The sequence below is a fragment of the Schistocerca americana genome, chromosome X (genome assembly GCF_021461395.2).
Source record: "Schistocerca americana isolate TAMUIC-IGC-003095 chromosome X, iqSchAmer2.1, whole genome shotgun sequence".
Classification (NCBI taxonomy): Eukaryota; Metazoa; Arthropoda; class Insecta; order Orthoptera; family Acrididae; genus Schistocerca; species Schistocerca americana.
This window is the reverse complement of record NC_060130.1, coordinates 689,457,378-689,477,710: the sequence shown is the minus strand read 5'-3', so window position 1 is coordinate 689,477,710 and position 20,333 is coordinate 689,457,378.

Here is a 20,333-nt window from a genome sequence, read left to right as displayed (position 1 = left end):
TTCTCACTCTTACACTGACTTCGTCAGTATGCTTATGATGGACAGATCATTAAACAGTCACCATAACTGTACACGATTGAATCTGAGAGAGTGTTACAGACCTGATTTTTATACCTCTAAAGTATCTTGGCCTTTCTTCTTTGGTCGTCCTCCTGCGACTGTTGGATTTGCTGGACAGCTGTTAAATAACACACACAAATCTACACACATTGTCCATCTCCTCATATTATTTGTCAGCTGGTAAAATTTCGATATTCAGCTTGTATTCAGGAATTTTGACAGTAAGTGTATCACAGGTCACTACTTCAAACCATCTAAAAACGGATTAAAAGATTTTTTTTTCACTTTAACTACCGACAACTGACTGATAACACAGTGGGTATGCTTAACGTATGGTCTGCACTGATTGAATGTTTGTCACTGACTGACTTAGTAGCTTTACATTATGATAGCTGAATACCATTTGACTAATAACACAATGACTATACTGTCTGACTAGCAAACTGCATCATGTTCACTCCCTGGCACTGACTGATTATGGCTCGGCAACACTTATTTACAGGCGCACGTACTACAGAAAATTATGGACTGTCAAAATACTGGACTATTACGTTTTAGTTATTGACATAAAACACGTATAACTAGCAAAAAAATGGCTCTAAGCACTATTGGACTTAACGTCTGAGGTCATCAGTTCCCTAGACTTAGAACTATATAAACCTAACTAACCTAAGGAGATCACACACATCCATGCCCGAGGCAGGATTCGAACCTGCGAGCGTAGGAGCCGCGTGGTTCCGGACTGAAGCGCCTAGAACCGCTCGGCCACCGCGGCCGGCTATAAGTAGCAAATGACAAAATTATCATCACTGGAGTATTACGTTTTAGTTACTAACATAAAGCACGTATAACTAGCAAATAACAAAATTATCAGTACCATTTTATGGTACAGCCATTTAATGTGGAGGGCGCCTCCCAAAATTCACAAGTCCTACCCCAACCCTAGAAGTCCGCACAGAAACTCCAGTTTTGGACTAAACTTTGAATATGTTTGATGAAACCACAATCTTTTGTTATACTGTAGATCGTCTGTGACAGTCCACAGTGATTGACAAATTCGAAAGCAGCCGTCAGGCCTATAAAAGCTACTCCTCTAATTTTCCGTCTTTCAAAGTCATCCTCAATAAGTTACGTGAGATTGAGGACCTGAGACGTACTGCATTTTCCCGGTCTGAAACATGTTTGTTCTTGTATTAGAACTGGCTCTACAACATGAATCAAGCGATTTAGCACCATTCACTTGCGGGGCAGCGGGTGGAATAATTTTTAATGTTCCTATTATTTATTTAATGCTGTTGTTTGCCGTTCTCAACACTGGCTCTCTAACTACAATATTGGCAACCAGAAAGTGATTAGCAAAACGTGAAGCCTGTAATTAGAATTCCTAGTGCCCACTTCATCTGAGAAATACATTTATAGCTACAGCTTATAGCTCTGAGGAATTAGGAGATTGTCTGGGATTCATAATCAAAAACCATTCTCTCTAAAATGTTCACTATATTCTGAAAGTCACAGACCAAAAAGAATCCACACAATCCAACTACCAGAGCAGTTCAGAGTCTATTGCGCTGATGCAACAATAACTGTTCAAATTAAATGTTTAAGTGAATGCTCGCCATAATTTGATGATGATGTTCCTCAAACGCCATGCTAATAATGGTAGAATGTCTGTCCTGCGGCGGCACGTGAAAATACGACATACGCAAACTAAAGATAGATCATTAATGTCATCCCAAAATTAACACTTCACTCGAAAACGATTTCATGGTTACGCGTATCCCGAGTAACTTATTACTGCATCCGAGGCTCTTTATATCAATGATACCGACGCGACGCGACTCCCGGCACAGGTGGTGCGCTAATCAGCATCTGGAGAGAACTGGGGCCTTCTTTCCTTTCACGCAGCTTTCTTACGTATAAAGCCGTATAAAGCCGCGGTGCGGACGGCTATGGGAACGCCTGATCAAATCTGCTCTCCCGACTAGCCGCTGGGCTAGTAATGCACCACTTTTAAGTTATCGAATAAATCATTGCTTCCTTTGCTGATGGCCGATGAAGCTCTCAATTTAAATGTGCAATCAGCACACAGGTAAGTAATCATAATAAAAGTCTGACGTGGCTAAGTCAAATATTTTGGGCGAGATAATTAATTTAATTACACTACACAGTAGACGAGCTCTGAACTTGCCCTTTGGAGATACGCTATCGCTATAGTTTTATAGTTATTCAGTTGAAACTTCTCACATTTTTATGATTATAGCGGATCTCCCTTCTACTTAAACATCCTAGCTTTATTTATTCGCCTACTTGATCTATCTTGCTTCCTTAATTTCTAAGACAAAAACCAGAAAATCATGAGTTTCAACTAAAATTTTAATTTGTAAGATCCAGCATACTGTTTCTACTAAATTATTATGCAAAAGGAATCTAAATATAAATTTTTAAGTTTCTAGCTCTTTTCTGTTGCGCCAATGATTTTTACAGAAAAACATCCAAATCTCGAAAATGGTTAAAGTTATTGAACTGATATCCAACACATATTGATTTTGTATTACTCCTGACATGCTAGAAACGTTTCAGGTTATTTACTTCATTTTAAAGTATTGTGCAATATTTATGACGTCAGAGCTAGTTACAGCGGAGTAGGCTGGCACACAATGGAAAGACTGATGTGAGTTTTATAAGGCGTGAGTATGCTGCTTCCCTACACACTCAAAGATATTGAGCAGATGGCACAAGAAGGATATTGGCCTGTAGGTTTATGGCTCAGATGACAGTTTTCCGAGATTTAAGATACGGATTACACAAGATTCTCTCCAGATTTTGGGGAAATTATAGGCTTTTATACAGTTGTTGAAAAGTGCAAAAATCCACTCTCTCGCTTGACCACCAAATTGTTTGATCTGCTCCATTCTGATGCCATATACCTCTACTGATTTGCCGGCTTTACAGCTGTTTCTGGCTGCATTTAATTCTACTATGCAAAAAGGCTGTAAAAGTTTGCTAGTCTCCTTCTTCTGCCGGTACAAGTTTACAATCTGACTTACGTATTCGATACTCCATTTTACCGCTGTTCGCAGATTGGCGAGCAATTTGTTTAGCTGTTACATTTGCATGTTCCTTTGTAGTTGTTGAGTCACAGCTCAGACCTTTAAGAAGCCTCCATGCTTTGTTACTACTCTTGCTCAGATATATGTCCTCCATCAATGTATATCAAGCATTTTCTTTGTTCTTGGACATTGCTGTTAATAACTCTCCTCCGGCCTGCAAGGTGTCGTCTCTAAAAGGACCATTACTGAAGAGATCAAGATAGTTTTCCAAACTTTGCTGAGTTTCTGAAGGAGTGAAGCTGATTGCTGCACATGATACCGCTACATAGGTTCCTAGTTTAGAAATTCAGTTACTGACCCAAACATCAGCACTCCAGAAGAAAGTCTATTATCTAGCAGTTAAGCTACCCTTTAAGTCATCAGATACTGAAATCTGTAGCAGGTCGCTTCAGCTCTTTTAGAAAAAAAACCACTCGTAGTGGTCACTCAGACAGAATTTGGCAACGTAAATAAAGAGACGGTCAATCGTATAGTCTCCTGGTTGAAAATCTCGAGAAACGTAGGTGACGTTGCTACTTTCACTGTAAAATATATGATTCCAAACATTACATCAAAATCATCAAATCGTCACGTCATAGTGCGCTTAATCAAAATGTGTGTGTGAATTCCTAAGGGACCAAACTGCTAAGGTAATCGGACCCTAGTCTTACACGCTACTTAAACTAACTTATGCGAACAACACACTCACCCAGGCCCGGGGGAGGACTCGAACCTCCGGCCGGAGGGGCCACGCAGTTCGTGACATGGCGCCTCAAACCGCGCGGCCACCCCGCGCGGCTGCTCTCAATCCCACATCATAAGTACACATGCAAACTAAAAAGTTGCCAAATATTTCTTTGGTTCGAGCGCGATCGTTTCGGAACAATACGAGAATTGATAAGAACCTCATAAGTCATCTTGCGAAGAATTTGAGGTATCACGAGGTAGCACGTCGACTGCGCTTTAAAAGTGATGGATGAACTGAAATTGGCTGTGAACAAGCAACAGGTTACTACTATGTGTTTTTTATACTTCAGCAAAGCTTTCGACTTTGTCAGCTTTGGCATTCTACTTGCGAAACTCACAAGTTAAAAATTTTATTCAGATACACTACAATGTTTCTGCTCGTACCTTACATCCCACCATCAAAGTGTAATAATCGGAGGAACAGGGTGACAATGGAAGGATGAAGTATGAGGGGTCCAGCATGGGTCAGTGCAGGGTCCATTACTTTTGTCATGGTGTGTTACTGAGGTATCAACTCCTTTCTCCCACTGAAAATATCACTTCTATGCTGATGACCTCCTGTCACAGCATGTGCAAGTCCAGGTAAACACTGACTTGATTTATCACAGTGGGAATAGATTATAGGTTTGAAACTTAATGCACCTAAAACGTGAGCAATTTTAGTCGCTCACAAAAGGCTTACTACCTTTCAGTTCAGAGAATTACTTCCACACCTAGTCCTAAACGGTACTGAAATAACATTTCTTCCTCTTCAAAGAGCTTGCAGATAATACTGCACTATTACTTACATTGAGATTTTTGGACCATATCACTCCTGTCTACGAATAAACAACATTGTTTCGTGCAGATAATCGTAGAGACCATCAAATCCTCTGTTGGCTCTACCGTTTTCTCAACAATTGCATTTCCGGTTACTCTTCTACGACTATAACACTTCTAACAAAACAAAATTTCAGAAATACTGGTTCTCAACAGGATAAAATTCTCTTTATACCACTACGTCAGTCATGTCGTGAAAATCATTTTCTGTAATAGGATCACAACTTTGGAACGATTTTCACCAAAATGTCAGAGAAACTACAATCATTTCCAGCATCAAAAGACGGTTAACGTGTTCTATTACAATAGCCATCTCTTCCACATACTGGTCTGCAGCTCACTTCAGATCAGCAACCCACCCTCACCTGCCCTCCCCCTTGTGTCAGTATTGAAAGAGTCAGCTTTATCATAACTTTTGCTATAACTGACATTTCAATATTCTCCGTTGTAATATCGCTCCTGTTTCTAATGGTAGTCAACACGGCTTCAGAAGTGCTAAGCTAATCAATAGAACCCCTAAATTCAACGGTGATCTAATTTTGTCTACCGAACTAAATTTTCACTGCCCAAGCGCCGCTACAAAATCAAACGTAGACAGGAAGGACCGAGCCTAGCGACCCAGAATTATTATTGAAATTACCACAGCGAGGCAAGGAGTCCTGACGGATCTGGTAAATGAGGACAAATGCGCTCACACATCCAGATCCACTACGTCATCTGTTAAATAGAGAGGCTTTTGGCTCTGAGCACTAAGCGACTTAACTTCTGAGGTCATCAGTCCCCTAGAACTTAGAACTAATTAAACCTAACTAACCTAAGGACATCACACACATCCATGCCCGAGGCAGGATTCGAACCTGCGACCGGAGCGGTCGCTCGGCTCCAGACTGTAGCACCTAGAACCGCACGGCCACTCCGGCCGGCCAGAGAGGCTTTTGCAGCTCAAGAACATATTCCGTCGTTCTTTCATTCTGCCTGCGTCGCTAGAACCAGAGAGAATGACAGTCAACTGAGATTCAGTGAAACTGATCGACAGTGGCCAACCTGCTACTTGCTTACTGACTCCAACAGGGTGCATGCCATTGCCATGGTCTACCACTACCGCCTACTGGGTCGTCATGGATGAGAAGACTGGTGAGCAGCCATCCCTCTACCACTACTGGGTCATCGCAGATGATCTGCATGCTGCCATCTTCGCGCAGCCCGGGCAATGCGCCTCTATGCAGTCTCCTGGCCGACTCGTGAGCATTTGCTGCAGCCTTGGTCGATCCATGGTGGTTGACCTTGGTCTAGTCTTCACGACAATCAGCATCCTGAACCATAGTCGGCTGTGTCCATCTTAGTACACGACGGCGTATCTTCGAGAGTGCTGTGGTGGTAGCCGTATTCGGTCGTTGCAAAACGTCTTGGCACGCAATGCCGTCCTAGGCTTGCCTCCGTCGGCAGCATAGCACGTGGCTGTGGCAGTAATCTGATGCAACATCACAACTCGCTGACGTGCTGCAGCGACGTCTCAACTCTCTGGCGAGGCGTCAGCACTCCGTGGCACGTGCGTTCACACCCTGCTGCCGACCGCAGCTCTGACGACATTTACACCTTTATAAACTTTGCTGAAGCAATAAATGTTATTACGGATAACGCTGTATCACTGACGCATACGTGCTTGCACTGGACCACATGCATTCACTCTACACTCGACGGCCTGATCACAACGCGACCTCAGCGCTCTGACGACGCAACGTTGGTGCCAGAGAGTGGCTGGGTCCCAGCAGCAAAGTGACTGGCGCCACTGAGGTTGGAATGTGCGCAACATATAAACGTTCTCGCTATATATAAACTTAAGTGTTTCAACTAAAGAACACACAGAAAATTAACATTTGTGGCTTTCTATTGGAGTCACTGCCAACTCACATACGAGATGATTCCCTTCGATGTGCTACTGCAGGGACGCAAGCTACCATTCAACTGAAGGATCTGCCAACTGTAGCTCGCTCTTCAAACAAAAACAAACGCCTGTCATGATTCAAACTACGGTACTATAGTAGCGGAAATCAGTATAAAGGCAGGGTTCCTACGAAAGGAATATACAATGTCTGAAGCATACATGTATCTAATTTATTATGAAAGTAGTAGATACATATAAAACATATAGAAACATGACGGAATAACATAGTTTTTTCATAACACGAGTAACAAAATATGGCTTTTGCATTTCCCTGATGGAGGCACTCACTGTCCTGTTGTGTTATTGTAATGTTAGTACTTCGACCAACCTCCTTTCTTTCTAATTACCTCAAAATCCTCCTCAGCGTTGATTTTGTTAGGGCTTGTACCTCTTGCAGTGAAGTTGTCACCCGCTCTTCTCGTATCACTCTTTTCAGCTCATATATGGCCTCAAATTGCCTTCCATTGCGATAAACACGCCTTGCAGGTATTCAAATGGCTCTAAGCACTATGGGACTTAACATCTGAGGTCATCAGTCCCATAGGCTTAGAACTACTTAAACCTAACTAACCTAAGGACATCAAATACATCCATGTCCGAGGCAGGATTCGAATCTGCGACCGTAGCAGCGGCGCGGTTCCAGACTGAAGCGCCTAGAACCGCTCGGTCACAGCGGACGGCCTTGCAGGTATTCCCCAAAAGGTTCAAATCCGGGTTATTTGTAGTCCAGAGAAAGACATCGATATCTTTATCTTCAGACCACTATTTGGTTGTAGCAGAAACATGCACAGATGCATCACAATATTGAAACATTAGACGTTCGTCACATAGTTCCTCATACATTGTAATCAATTCTGTCTCTAGCATCTCAGTGTACATGTTAGAGTTCACTTTATTGTACGGCCAAACACTGCGTGATTTATCTTTAGCGCAGAAAATTGCCCAAATCATAATACTTCCACCATAGAAATTTCTACTTATTCTGACCTGTGCTCTGTTCTCAGATCATGCCAAGATTGTTGAAATCCGTCTAAGGTAAATCCGTTCTAAGGTAAAATTCTTCTCATCGCTGAAGATCACTTTATGCCATTCTGAAGTCCATGATATAGGTTTTTCAGCAAATTCTAATCTAGTCTGTTTACGTTTGGGTGTTAGGGCAGATCTCTGCAGCCGTTTCTTGCGTGCAACAAGTTTGTCCTTTGAAAAAATCCGTCGCACACGTCTGACATTTACTGGCAACCGTAAATCAGCAATAAGTTGAGAAGAATAGCGGTTTGTGGCGTTTGCTTTACGCAAAATAAACCATTTCATTGCTTCAGATAATTTTCGCATATTTTCCATACTGTCCATATTTTGTGTCCAAACCAACTAAATTATCAATCACTGCACTTGAACAGTTTAATTTCTTGGCGATTTGACGTCTGGAGAGTCCCATTTCCTTGTACGCGCCTATTTTTGCTGTTTCATCATATGATAACTGTTTGCCGCGTGGCATTGGCACAATCGTGCTTTATGTACGAGTACACAACACGCACTGTCACTAATGATGTCTGCTTCCTATCTGCAACAAAGACACTTACGTACACACTAACGTCCCACAGAGTCGACTATCCTCATACCGAGTTCCAGCCTCTACCACCTTAATCGTTAATGTCATGTTATATACTTTACTACCGACATCGCAACGATACCGTTTGACTGTATCTGTTGATATACTGCAACTCATAGTATTGTATATACACTGTGCAGAACTATTCCAACCGACAATGTCAATTTTCCTACAAATATCCATGCCTTTATATTTATTTCCACTATTGTGTGCACTACACAGGTATTAAAACGGACAGCTGTCCTGGCAAAAGCTCATACACGCTAGAAATGTAAAGCATTTAACCTAAAGAGCACCCAGGAAGTTAAAATTAGTCGTTTCCTGTTAGAAACTGTCTCAACACACAAACGAAACAGTAGGTTTCGATGCACTGCTGCAGGGAGGGAAGCTACCGCACGACTATCTCCAGCGATTATCTCAGTAGGTGGGACTATACCAGGCACGGCCTACATCTCAACAGGAAAGGGAAGGGGAAACTGGCTGGGGTAATAGCAGGAAATTTAAGGGGGGGAGGCACTGCCATGAATGGTAAAATACCAGTGGTTACAGGTGTTGGAGCAGCACCTTTTTTAGGATAGGTAAGACAGAAAGATGTCAAGTTCTACGAGAGGTCAGGATTGAAACAAATCTTCAGTTTAGGAACGAAATTCAACAGCACAATTCTAGCACATTGGATCACCAATCACAGCTATCAATTATAAATTTTCACCAGTCACCAGAAATTTTATCTCCACCAAGTTGTATCTCAGTCCTAGGTAATTGCATTGATGAATTAAAGTCACCCGACCCAGTTGACATAATCTGCCTCTCTGAACACCATGTGACCACTGGTATAGGAACTAGGCCTAAGCACAATGAGAAACTCAGACAGGAGAGTACGGCAAATGTTAGAATAAGGAAAGGGTCTCATAAAAGTATGATTAAAAATAATGTAAGTATATTTCATCAAAATATTGGGAGTTTAAAGAATAAAGTAGATGAGCTTCTGGTTTGTTTGGAAGATTTAGAAGCTGAGAATGAAATAGATATACTATGCCTGTCTGAGCATCACATTGTTACTGATATGGATAAGGTAAATGTAAGTGGTTATAAGCTCTCTGCACATGTAATGAGAGAAAATATGGAGAAAGGAGGAGTTGCCATATATGTCAAAAGTTATCATTGTGCAAAAAGTATAGAAATAAAAAAGTTTTGTGTAGAGAAACATATAGAAGCATGTGCCTGTGAGCTTAAATTAAATAAAGGCACATTTATAATTGTAGCTGTATATAGGTCCCCATCAGGAAATTTTTATCTATTTCTGAAAAATTTGGACTCCTTGTTGTGCTATCTGTCAGACAGGGGGAAGCAAATTATTATTTGTGGGGACTTCAATGTAGATTCTCTGAAAGAGGGTAATAGGAAAAATGACCTTGAAGTATTACTCGGTTCTTTCAATTTGACACCCGTTATTGATTTTCCTACTCGGGTGGTAAAGGATAGCAGCTCACTGACACATAACTTCTTTATAGACCAAGATAAGTTTAACCAGATAAATGCTCAGCCTGTTGAGAATGGTCTTTCTGATCATGGTGCACAGCTAGTTACAATATATGACATAGCTCCATTCAGCAATACTAAACAGTCCTCCAAAGTAGTACGTTCAGTCAACAATTTAACAATTGCAAATTTCAGGGAAAGCCTACAGCAGTTAGACTGGGATGAGGTGTACCGTGAACCTGATGCCAATTTAAAATATAATTTATTTCATGACATTTTTGTAAATGCATTTGAAAACTGTTTCCACAAGAAAATAGTTAAATATACTCGTAAGAAACCTTGTAACAAACCATGGCTTACTAAGGGTATAAAAATATCTTGTAACCGGAAAAGGGAAATGTATCTGACAGCAAGAAAGAGTAGTGACCCAGAAACTATCAAAAATTATGAAAACTACTGTGTTATATTAAGAAAAGTTATTAAAAAATCCGGGAGTATGTGTATCATGTCTGAAATCAGCAACTCTGATAATAAAATTAAAACAATTTGGAATATTATTAAAAGAGAAACAGGTCAACCAAGAGCAGAGGAAGACAGTATTACCATCAAATTGAATGAAAACTTTACGAACAAAAAGTCAGAAGTTGAAAATATTTTTAATAATCATTTTCTAAATGTTGTGGATATAGTAGGATCCAGGTGTTCATTAGAAGATGCTAGGCTGTTAATGGAAGAGGCCATACCTATGCAATTTGATACAATTGAAATCTCACCCACTTCTCCCTCTGAAATTAGGAAAATAATAAACTTGCTTAAAAGCAAAAACTCACATGGAATTGATGGCATTTCCAGCAAAATACTAAAAGCTTGTTCTCAACAGATAAGTAAGATTCTCAGCCACCTGTGTAATAGCTCTCTGGAACAGGGCATTTTCCCTGATAGACTGAAATATGCTATTGTTATACCTTTGCATAAAAAGGGGGATAGATCTGATGTCAACAATTACCGTCCAATCTCCCTTCTAACAGCTTTATCCAAAATTTTTGAGAAAGTAATGTATTCAAGAGTAGCTTCACATATCTGTAAAAATGAAGTACTAACAAAATGTCAGTTTGGTTTCCAGAAAGGTTTTTCAACAGAAAATGCCATATATGCTTTCACCAGTCAAATTTTGAATGATCTGAATAACCGAACACCACCCATTGGGATTTTTTGTGAGCTCTCAAAGGCTTTTGATTGTGTAAATCATGAAATTCTGCTAGACAAGCTCAAGTATTGTGGCATGAGTGGGACAGTGCACAAATGGTTTAATTCGTACCTAACTGGAAGAGTGCAGAAAGTTGAAATAAGTAGTTATCGTAACATGCAAAGATCAGCACATTCCTCAAACTGGGGAACTATCAAGAATGGGGTTCCACAAGGGTCAGTCTTGGGTCCTTTGTTGTTCTTATTATATATTAATGACTTGCCATTCTATATTCATGAAGAGGCAAAGTTAGTTCTCTTCGCTGATGATACAAGTATAGTAATCACACCTGAGAAACAAGAATTAACTGATGAAATTGTCAATACTGTCTTTCAGAAAATTACTAAGTGGTTCCTTGTAAACGGACTCTCACTGAATTTTGATAAGACACAGTACATACAGTTCCGTACAGTGAATGGTATGACGCCATTAATAAATATAGACCTTAATCAGAAGCATATAGCTAAGGTAGAATATTCCAAATTTTTAGGTATGTCCATTGATGAGAGATTAAATTGGAAGAAACACATTGATGATCTGCTGAAACGTTTGAGTTCAGCTACTTATGCAATAAGGGTCATTGCAAATTTTGGTGATAAACATCTTAGTAAATTAGCTTACTACGCCTATTTTCACTCATTGCCTTCATATGGCATCATATTTTGGGGTAATTCATCACTGAGGAATAAAGTATTCATTGCACAGAAGCGTGTAATCAGAATAATAGCTGGAGTCCACCCAAGATCATCCTGCAGACATTTATTTAAGGATCTAGGGATATTCACAGTAGCTTCTCAGTATATATACTCTGTTATGAAATTTGTTATTAACAACCAAACCCAATTCAAAAGTAATAGCAGTGTGCATAACTACAATACTAGGAGAAAGGACGATCTTCACTATTCAAGATTAAATCTAACTTTGGCACAGAAAGGGGTGAATTATACTGGCACTAAAGTCTTTGGTCACTTACCAAATAGTATCAAAAGTCTGACAGATAACCAACAAGTATTTAAGAAGAAATTAATAGAATTTCTGAATGACAACTCCTTCTACTCCATAGAGGAATTTTAGATATAAATTAAGAAAAAAAAGAAAAAAAACAAAAATATTATAAAAAATAAAAAAATAATAATAAAAATAAAAAATAAAGAAAAACAAAACACAAAAAAATAAAGTTGTTATATTAACTTAAGTATGTTGTTAAATTGACCTAATTATGTCATGTATTGGAAAATTCGACTCGTTCCACATCATTACGAAATATCGTATTCATGATCCATGGAACTAGTATTAATCTAATCTAATCTAATCTAATGATGGTAATGACGTCACACTATATTTTCGTCTGAGCATAGATTCTTATGAGAAATTTGTTTTGTGTTAAAGGTTTTGATGATTGCATATTAAGGCATTTTTCGCTCTTGTGACGGCATTTCCACAGAAAAAAGGTGACTAGAGTAACAAACTAAACAAATAATAATTACATTATTATTCTGCAAGATGCACCGGATACCATGGATCTCTTTTGCCAAAATACTAAGAAAATATTCCTCAAAGGCCTCCGAATATTAATGGTGGAGTTCAGTTCCAACAGCTGTAACAGAATCGTACATTGAACTTCTGGGTGGTTTTAATTAAAGTGCAGCTTCTCACAAAGGTGCAGTGTGGGTAGTAATTATTGTATGGCAGCGAAATTCGTTAATGCCGAACCGGTATACGCTGAAACAAAAATTAGTTCCGATTTTGGCCAGCTGGTGCAAATCTGACGCTGTGAATCTACATCTACATCTACATATATACTCCGCTAGCCACCAAGCGGTGTGTGGCGGAGGGCACAACTCGCGCCAAAGTCATATTTCCCCCCCTCTGTTCCATTCGCGGATCGCTCGAGGGAAAAACGACTGTCTGAACGCCTCAGTATGAGCTCTAATTTCCCTTATCTTTGAATGGTGATCATTGCGCGATGTGAAAGTTTGTAGTAATAATATATGCTCTACATCCTCGGTGAAAATCGGATTTCGGAATTTAGTGAGCAGCCCCTTCCGTTTGGCGCTCCGTCCATCTGCAGGTGTGTCCCACTTCAAACTTTCTATCAGATTTGAAACACTCTCGCGATGGCTCGTGGCAGAAAGGGTCAAACAAGCGAGAAAGGCATAATGTTTACTTTATTATTAACCGCCGCTTACACAGTTTGTTCAGTAAGAGCACCGTAGACGTCGACGAGATGTGGCATCCGTAAAACGACGTGATCAACAGTTGCTTGCAGCAGTTCCCATGGAATCTGAGCTACGCGTTCCTGGCCTTCAGATGAGGTAGATATGGAACGTGTTCTTTTAGACATCCACAAAGCCAAAAGACACATGGATTCAGATCAGGTGATCTTGCAGGCCATGCATCTGGATAACTTCTGGAGATAACAATTTCCTGAAAGGTTGCATTGAATTGATCTTTCATTGGGCGAGCAACATGACGTGTTGCCCCATCTTGCAAAAAAACAGTGGTATCCATACACTTACGTTCTTGTCTAGGTGTATTCTCTTCAATGACGAACAGACCGAAAATAAAGGTGCTTGTGAACCCACACCGCTGGTCTCTGTGTCCGAGCGGTTCTAGGCGCTACAGTCCGGAACCACGCGGCTGCTACGGTCGCAGGTTCGATCCTGTCTCGGGCATGGATGTGTGTGATTGTGATGTCCTTAGGTCAGTTAGGTTTAAGTAGTTCTAAGTCTAGGGGACTGATGACCTCATATGTTAAGTCGCATAATGCTTAGAGCCATTTGAACCATTTTTTTGAATCCACACCACACAGTCACATACGCCGAGTGCAGTGGCTCCTCGTGCACAATACGCAGTGCAACAGTACTCCAAATTCGGCAATTCTGTATATTCACTGCACACTGTAGTGTAAAATGTACCTCGTCATTCCACAGAATACTTCCCGGCCACATGTCATCAACTGCGATTCATACCAGAAACCGAGGAGCAAATTCAGAACGTTGCTGATGATCATGTGGTTTCAGTTGCTGCACCGACTGGATCTTTTAGGGGTACGAGAGTAAAACAGAACACAAACGTTTCCGTACTGTTGACGATGGGATGCACAATTCCCGTGACACTGCACGAGGACTAGCACTACCCGAGGCACGTGATGAATCGTCAGTCACAGCAACAGCAGACTCGTCAATAGCTTCCACCGGTATAGGACACCTTACTCTTCCGGATTCCACATCAAGCTCACCCGTGTTTTCGAATTTCATTGTTACCTTATTTAAACCATTTAATGACACCGGGCCTCTCCTCAGACCTTTCAGATGGCGATACTCTCTCAATGCAGCGATATAATTGCTAACGTTCACAGGAAACAGTTTCACTAACAACGCATGGTCTCTCTTCTCGAGCACACTGGACTCGCATTCGGGAAGACGACGGTTCAATCCCGCGTCGGCCATCCTGATTTAGGTTTTCCGTGATTTCCCTAAATCGCTCCACGCAAATGCCCGGATAGTTCCTTTGAAAGGGCACGGCCGGCTTCCTTCCCCGTCCTTCCCTAATCCGATGAGACCGATGACCTCGTAGTTTGGTCTCTTCCTCCAAACAACCCAACCCAACTATCTCTTCTCGATAGTCATAGTGTTCACACGCGTCATGTAAAATGACAGCGTGGGTGTCATACTGTCATACAAACAGTGTACAGCAACAGGTTTGCACCTGGTGGCCAAAACTGGAACTATTTTTTCCAGCGTAAATCAGTTTCACATTAATCCAAGTTTCACTGCCATACGATAATTACAGCCGACACTGGGCCTCCGTGAGTTGCTGCACTTTAATTATAACCACCCAGTATTAAGTGGTTCGTCATGGATAAGCAAGTTTTGCGTCACATGCCTGCACATTTGCACATGCTGTCCTGTTGGTAATCCTAAGCGCAGCATCTATGGTGTGGGTGGGTAGTGGGCTCACCCCACTCCTACTCAGTGAGGTTGTCTGCATTCACTGTTCCTGTTAACACTCGATGTGTTGTAAACTCGAAGAAAAACAAATAGTAACTAAGTGTCCACTTCCAGATAACATTTTGGACATTGACAAAGTAATTTCCACTTGTAAAGGTTTACATACGTACAAATATGTGCTGGCCACCACTACAGTACAAGGTTCGCAGTTAATTTTTTTTTCTTCCTTCCTTTCTCAAACGATCAAATAGCTTTCATTTCTTCCTTCACGGCAAACATGTGGTGTTTCTGAAATAGTTTTAAGTCTTTTGCCTGTTTTAGCCTCCCAATCACGTCTACACTTCCTTTTTCTTTCTTGACCATGCATTTTCACCTTTAATTTTCCTTTTCTGGTATTTTGGTTTTGTTTTATTGGTTTTGGCATCATTTTCTTTGATTTTCTGGGCAATTTACTCTTCTTCAATGGGGCTTTCTCCTCTATTAGATGCCGTTACAAATTGCTATATCTTATATGATCTATATTTTGTTCCCTCATCCCATGGCTTTCTTTTTTATCATAGCGCAATATGTCTTTCTAAAAGCCGTAGTATCCTCTACACCCTACTGCTATTTAGACATAACCATTTGCTTTCTTTCACCGTTCCCTATCATCACAGCGTTTACGCAAAAATTAACCTCTACTTTATGTTCTGTGGTCTTGTCTGCTCCTAGTATGCCATGCACACTGTTCAGAAGAGAACTCCACCCCTTCGTACTCTCACGGATTTATGGACAGTCCTGCAGGATTATAGGTGCCAATTCCCTCCAGCACTACTTCAGACATTAGTCGAGTCCATGCCACGTCGTGTTGCCTCACTTCTGTGTGCACGCGGGGGCCCTACACGATATTAGGCAGGTGTACCAGTTTCTTTGGCTCTTCAGTGTATATGATCTCAAAAGGCAGAGAGCTTAAGCAAGGCAGCAATCGAGCATAGTATTTCCGAAATTTTTTGCTAAAAAATTTTGCGTACTGAAATTAAGATGTCTCCTAGAACATACGTTTTAACGCATTAAGAAAGAATGAGATAAACTTGGTGTAAAACAGAAGACAATGATGAAAGATTATGTTTTTACACTTTCTTAGATGAATGCTACAACTCGGAGAATAACACCACTCTTTGTTTCCTACCTTATCTGCAGTGAGTGCTGTGTGCCCCCTAGCGGGCAATGGTGCATGGAATCACAAAAAACAATGAATCTGAGAAAAATGACAAGGAACTACCACATGAAGATAAATAGTATAATCACATTAAGGAAGTACAACATGACGAGTGATGCTTATAAACTACCAAAAAAAGGTTTGCGGTGAAACATTTCTTCATCTCGTCCTCGGAGAGGTTGTGGTGTTGCGACAAATCTCATCTGCAAGCATCTTGGTAATCTACGCGGTTTTAGCGCTCGAGACAAATTACTCAACACATTGCTCCGAATACTAACTACGAAACGTTCACTGTCGGACCTCTATAAATTTCTGCACTGCTAAACTTGCAAAAAGTTTTAATAAACGTAGTCAGCCTCCTTTTAACTCGCTAGGCAGGATTAACCTTGTCTGTGCTCCGAAACTAATTACTGATGCATGGTAGCTATGTGCATTCAGGAAGAATCCGAGATAGACCACTTAAATGGAAAAAGTACAACACTAAACAGTCAATACTCCGCCTTCAGCTGGCTCCTGGCAACTTGCACCGATTCCCTCCTCAAAGACAAAATATATTGAGATGACAAAAGTCAGTGGATACCGCCCAATATCGTGTCGGACCTCCTTCTGCCCGGTGCAGTGTAGCAAGTCGACGTGGCATGAACTCAACAAATCGTTGGAATTCGCCTGCATATTGAGCCATGCTGCCCCTATAGCCGTTCATAACTGCGAAAATGTTGCCGGTGCAAGATTTTGCCGGCCACTGTGCGGTTCTAGGCGTTTCAGTCCGGAACCGCGCTGCTGCTACGGTCGCAGGTTCGAATCCTGCCTCGGGCATGGATGTGTGTGATGTCCTTAGGTTAGTTAGGTTCAAATGGCTCTGAGCACTATGAGACTTAACTTCTGAGGTCATCAGTCCCCTAGAACTTAGAACTACTTAAACCTAACTAACCTAAGGACATCACACACACCCATACCCGAGGCAGGATTCGAACCTGCGACCATAGCGGTCTCGCGGTTCCAGACTGTAGCGCCTAGAACCGCTCGGCCACTCCGGCCGGCGGTTAGTTAGGTTTAAGTAGTTTAAAGTCTAGGGGACTGATGACCTCAGATGTTAAGTCCCATAGTGCTTAGAGCCATTTGAACCATTTTTGCAAGATTTTGTGCATGAACTGACCTCTCGATTACGTCCCATAAGTACTCCATGGGATTCATGTCGGTCGATCTCGGTGGCCAAATCAACGCTCGAATTGTTCAGAATGTTCTTGAAACCAATCGCAAACAACTGTGGCCCTTTGAGATGACGCATTGTCGTCCATAAAAGTTCCATCGTTATTTAGGAACATAATGCCCATGAATGGCTGCAAACGGTCTCCAAGTAGCCGAACATAACCATTTGCAGTCAGTGATCGATTCAGTTGGACCAGAGTACCTAGTCCATTTCATCCAAACACATAACACACCATTATGGAGCCCCTACCAACTTACACAGTAACTTGCTAACAACTTGCGTCCATGGCTTCGTGGGGTCTGTGCCACACTCCAACCCTATAGTCATCTCTTATCAACCTCAATCTGGACTCATCTGAACAGGCTACGTTTTATCAGTAGTCTAGGGTCCAATCGATATGGTCATGAGCCCAGGAGAGGCGATGCAGGCGTTGTCGTGCTGTTAGGGAAGGGACTCTCGTTGTTCGTCTGCTGCCATAGCCTATTAACGCTGAACTTCACCGGACTGTCCCAACGGATGCCCAATGCATCTACCTCCAACTACCATTCCGCGTTGAAAAATCTGTTAATTACCGTCGTGCGGTCATAAACTCCTTGGAAACCTTTTCCATTCATAACCTGAAAAAAATGGCAGCACAGCCAATGCATTGCCCTTTTACAGTTTGTGTACGCTATGCTACCGCAATCTGTACATGTGCACATCGCTATCCCTTGACTTATGTCACCTCATTGTACAATAATAGTCCAACGTCAGCAGTTCAAAGTCACACAAAGACACCATACTACATTTTCCATCGGAATATTTGTACTTTATTGACTTCAGATAGACCTCGCTAAGCCCGTCTCTTTCAATGAAGACCACCTCCAACTAGCAGATGGTTCCACGCTCTGTTACAGCACCGCTGCCTACCAGGCACGTCTGCATTCACTGAACTGCAACTCTACCCAAGTAAACTGGAAAATCATGTTATATTATAGCTGATTTTTAGGTTACAACCATCTGTATGCAACAGAATAAAGGCAATATTTATCTCCCACAAGCGTTTCGTCGCATTTCGTTAAGGCATCATCAGTGGATGTGGGTGCTGATAATGGTCTACATATGTTCTTACTATACTGCTTGTGAAGCTGTTTTCTGCTTGCAGCACTAAACACAGTTTTCAGCACAGGATACAATCTGCATGCACACTCTTCCACCGTGTTAATTCCATAGCCGTGCACGGATATACACTTTCGAATTTTTGCATACTTTCCATATTGAAAAAATAACTTCAGTGGCTTCAAAAAGGATCACTATATACTGACCTCAGAAATGTTTAACACTTTCAAACATCACCTCCGTCCCAAATGGCACTTATCTTGCGCCTTTCAAGCTGGAGGGCTGTCAGCAATTTCTAGATACTGCAAGCTCCCAGCACAACATTGTTTGCAACATTCAGGCCTTTGTTCCAGTCATCCTCAGAATACAGGCAGTTCCATTGGTCATTACATGCTCCAGCTAACAGCTCTCTCTGGAAAGTGCTGCTCCCTTACAGGAACATTTGCATGTTGATTTCACCCGCCATATTAGCCGAGCACATAGAGCATGCTGGTTCGTTTTGTGTTTTTGTCACGGCGCTTCAGCTGTGGTAAATGTTCTGACGACAGTGATCACCCAGGTGATGGACTGCGTGACGCAATATGCTGTGAAAAAAAGAAAGCTCGTTAACGCGCAGCTTTCGGGACGAGGGGGTGCGAGCCTGACCTAACGACGAGGGCTGGTGAGCTGCCAAGCCTGGATATCAGTTTTGTACGGTTTCCCACATCCCACTAGGTGAATATTGGGCTGGTAATCACGTCCCGCCTCAAACACACGCTGCAGAAAACGTGTAGGAAACGTCCTCACACTTGCACACGTGAGATTAACTCTAGACGCAAACAGATGAGGTACACTGACTCGGTGGAATGGGAGGAGACTGATGCCATTAGGTGTTTAGTCTTCTTGCACCTATAATCAGCAGCAACGCCTGCATCAATTGTATTTCAAAAAGGAGCTGGAAAAACTCTTGCTTTCATGAGGAAGTTACTAGCCCTTAGTCTTGTTTAGTAAGCTCTGATTGCAGATCGCCTAAAGCAGATTATGGGAAGACCAACTGTAGTGTTCACCAAATGCACTTGACGTCAAACACAGGAAAAGTGGAAACAGAAAACATTCTAAGTGCCAAATCTGCCATTTGTCTGGAGAATGAAAAAAACAATGTAAGTAACTCGTATCCAAAAACCTGAGAGTGATTCGATATCACAGAACTATGCTGCTCACCGTATTATGGCAAAAAATAACGAGAAAAATTAGAAAACAAATACTCTATTAAGAACGTCTTAAGTGCCATACTAGGAAACTGATTGGTTCTAAGTACCAATAAGGAAGTTTTCATAAGCTCACTCTTGAAAAGAGGAAAACAGCAACCAGTCACTGTTAATAATAATATTTAGTAACCCAAATAGCGCCGTTAGGGGCTCCGAACAGTCAAGTTTATCTTCAGATGGCTGTTAACGTTTATGTTACATTTGTTAGTTATTGGCTGTTTTTCCAACAACTGATGTAAACAACAAGAAATGTAATATAAAGGTGAACAGCCGTCTGTAGATGAACCTTTCGACTGGAGACCGGTAACGCCGCTTTTTGTGTAAATAATTAGCATTATTGGCAGTGGCTGGTTTCTGTTTCCATCTTTGCCAAAATCACCTTGTATTTTGTCACAGGCGGTCTCAGAAATGCAATTTTTCGACACAATAGCAGGAATAAAGTTTTTGTTCCAAAAGTGCCATTATTATTGAGCCTACGTTTTATTTGTAATTATACAAATGCAGCATTATGTTTTTAACTACTAGAACTGTAGTCAGCAAAACCACTCGTTACATCATTTAATATTTGGATCTCCAGAGGGAAGCACTGCTTGATACCTGCATACAGTCTACGGACGTGCAACAAAGTATTGA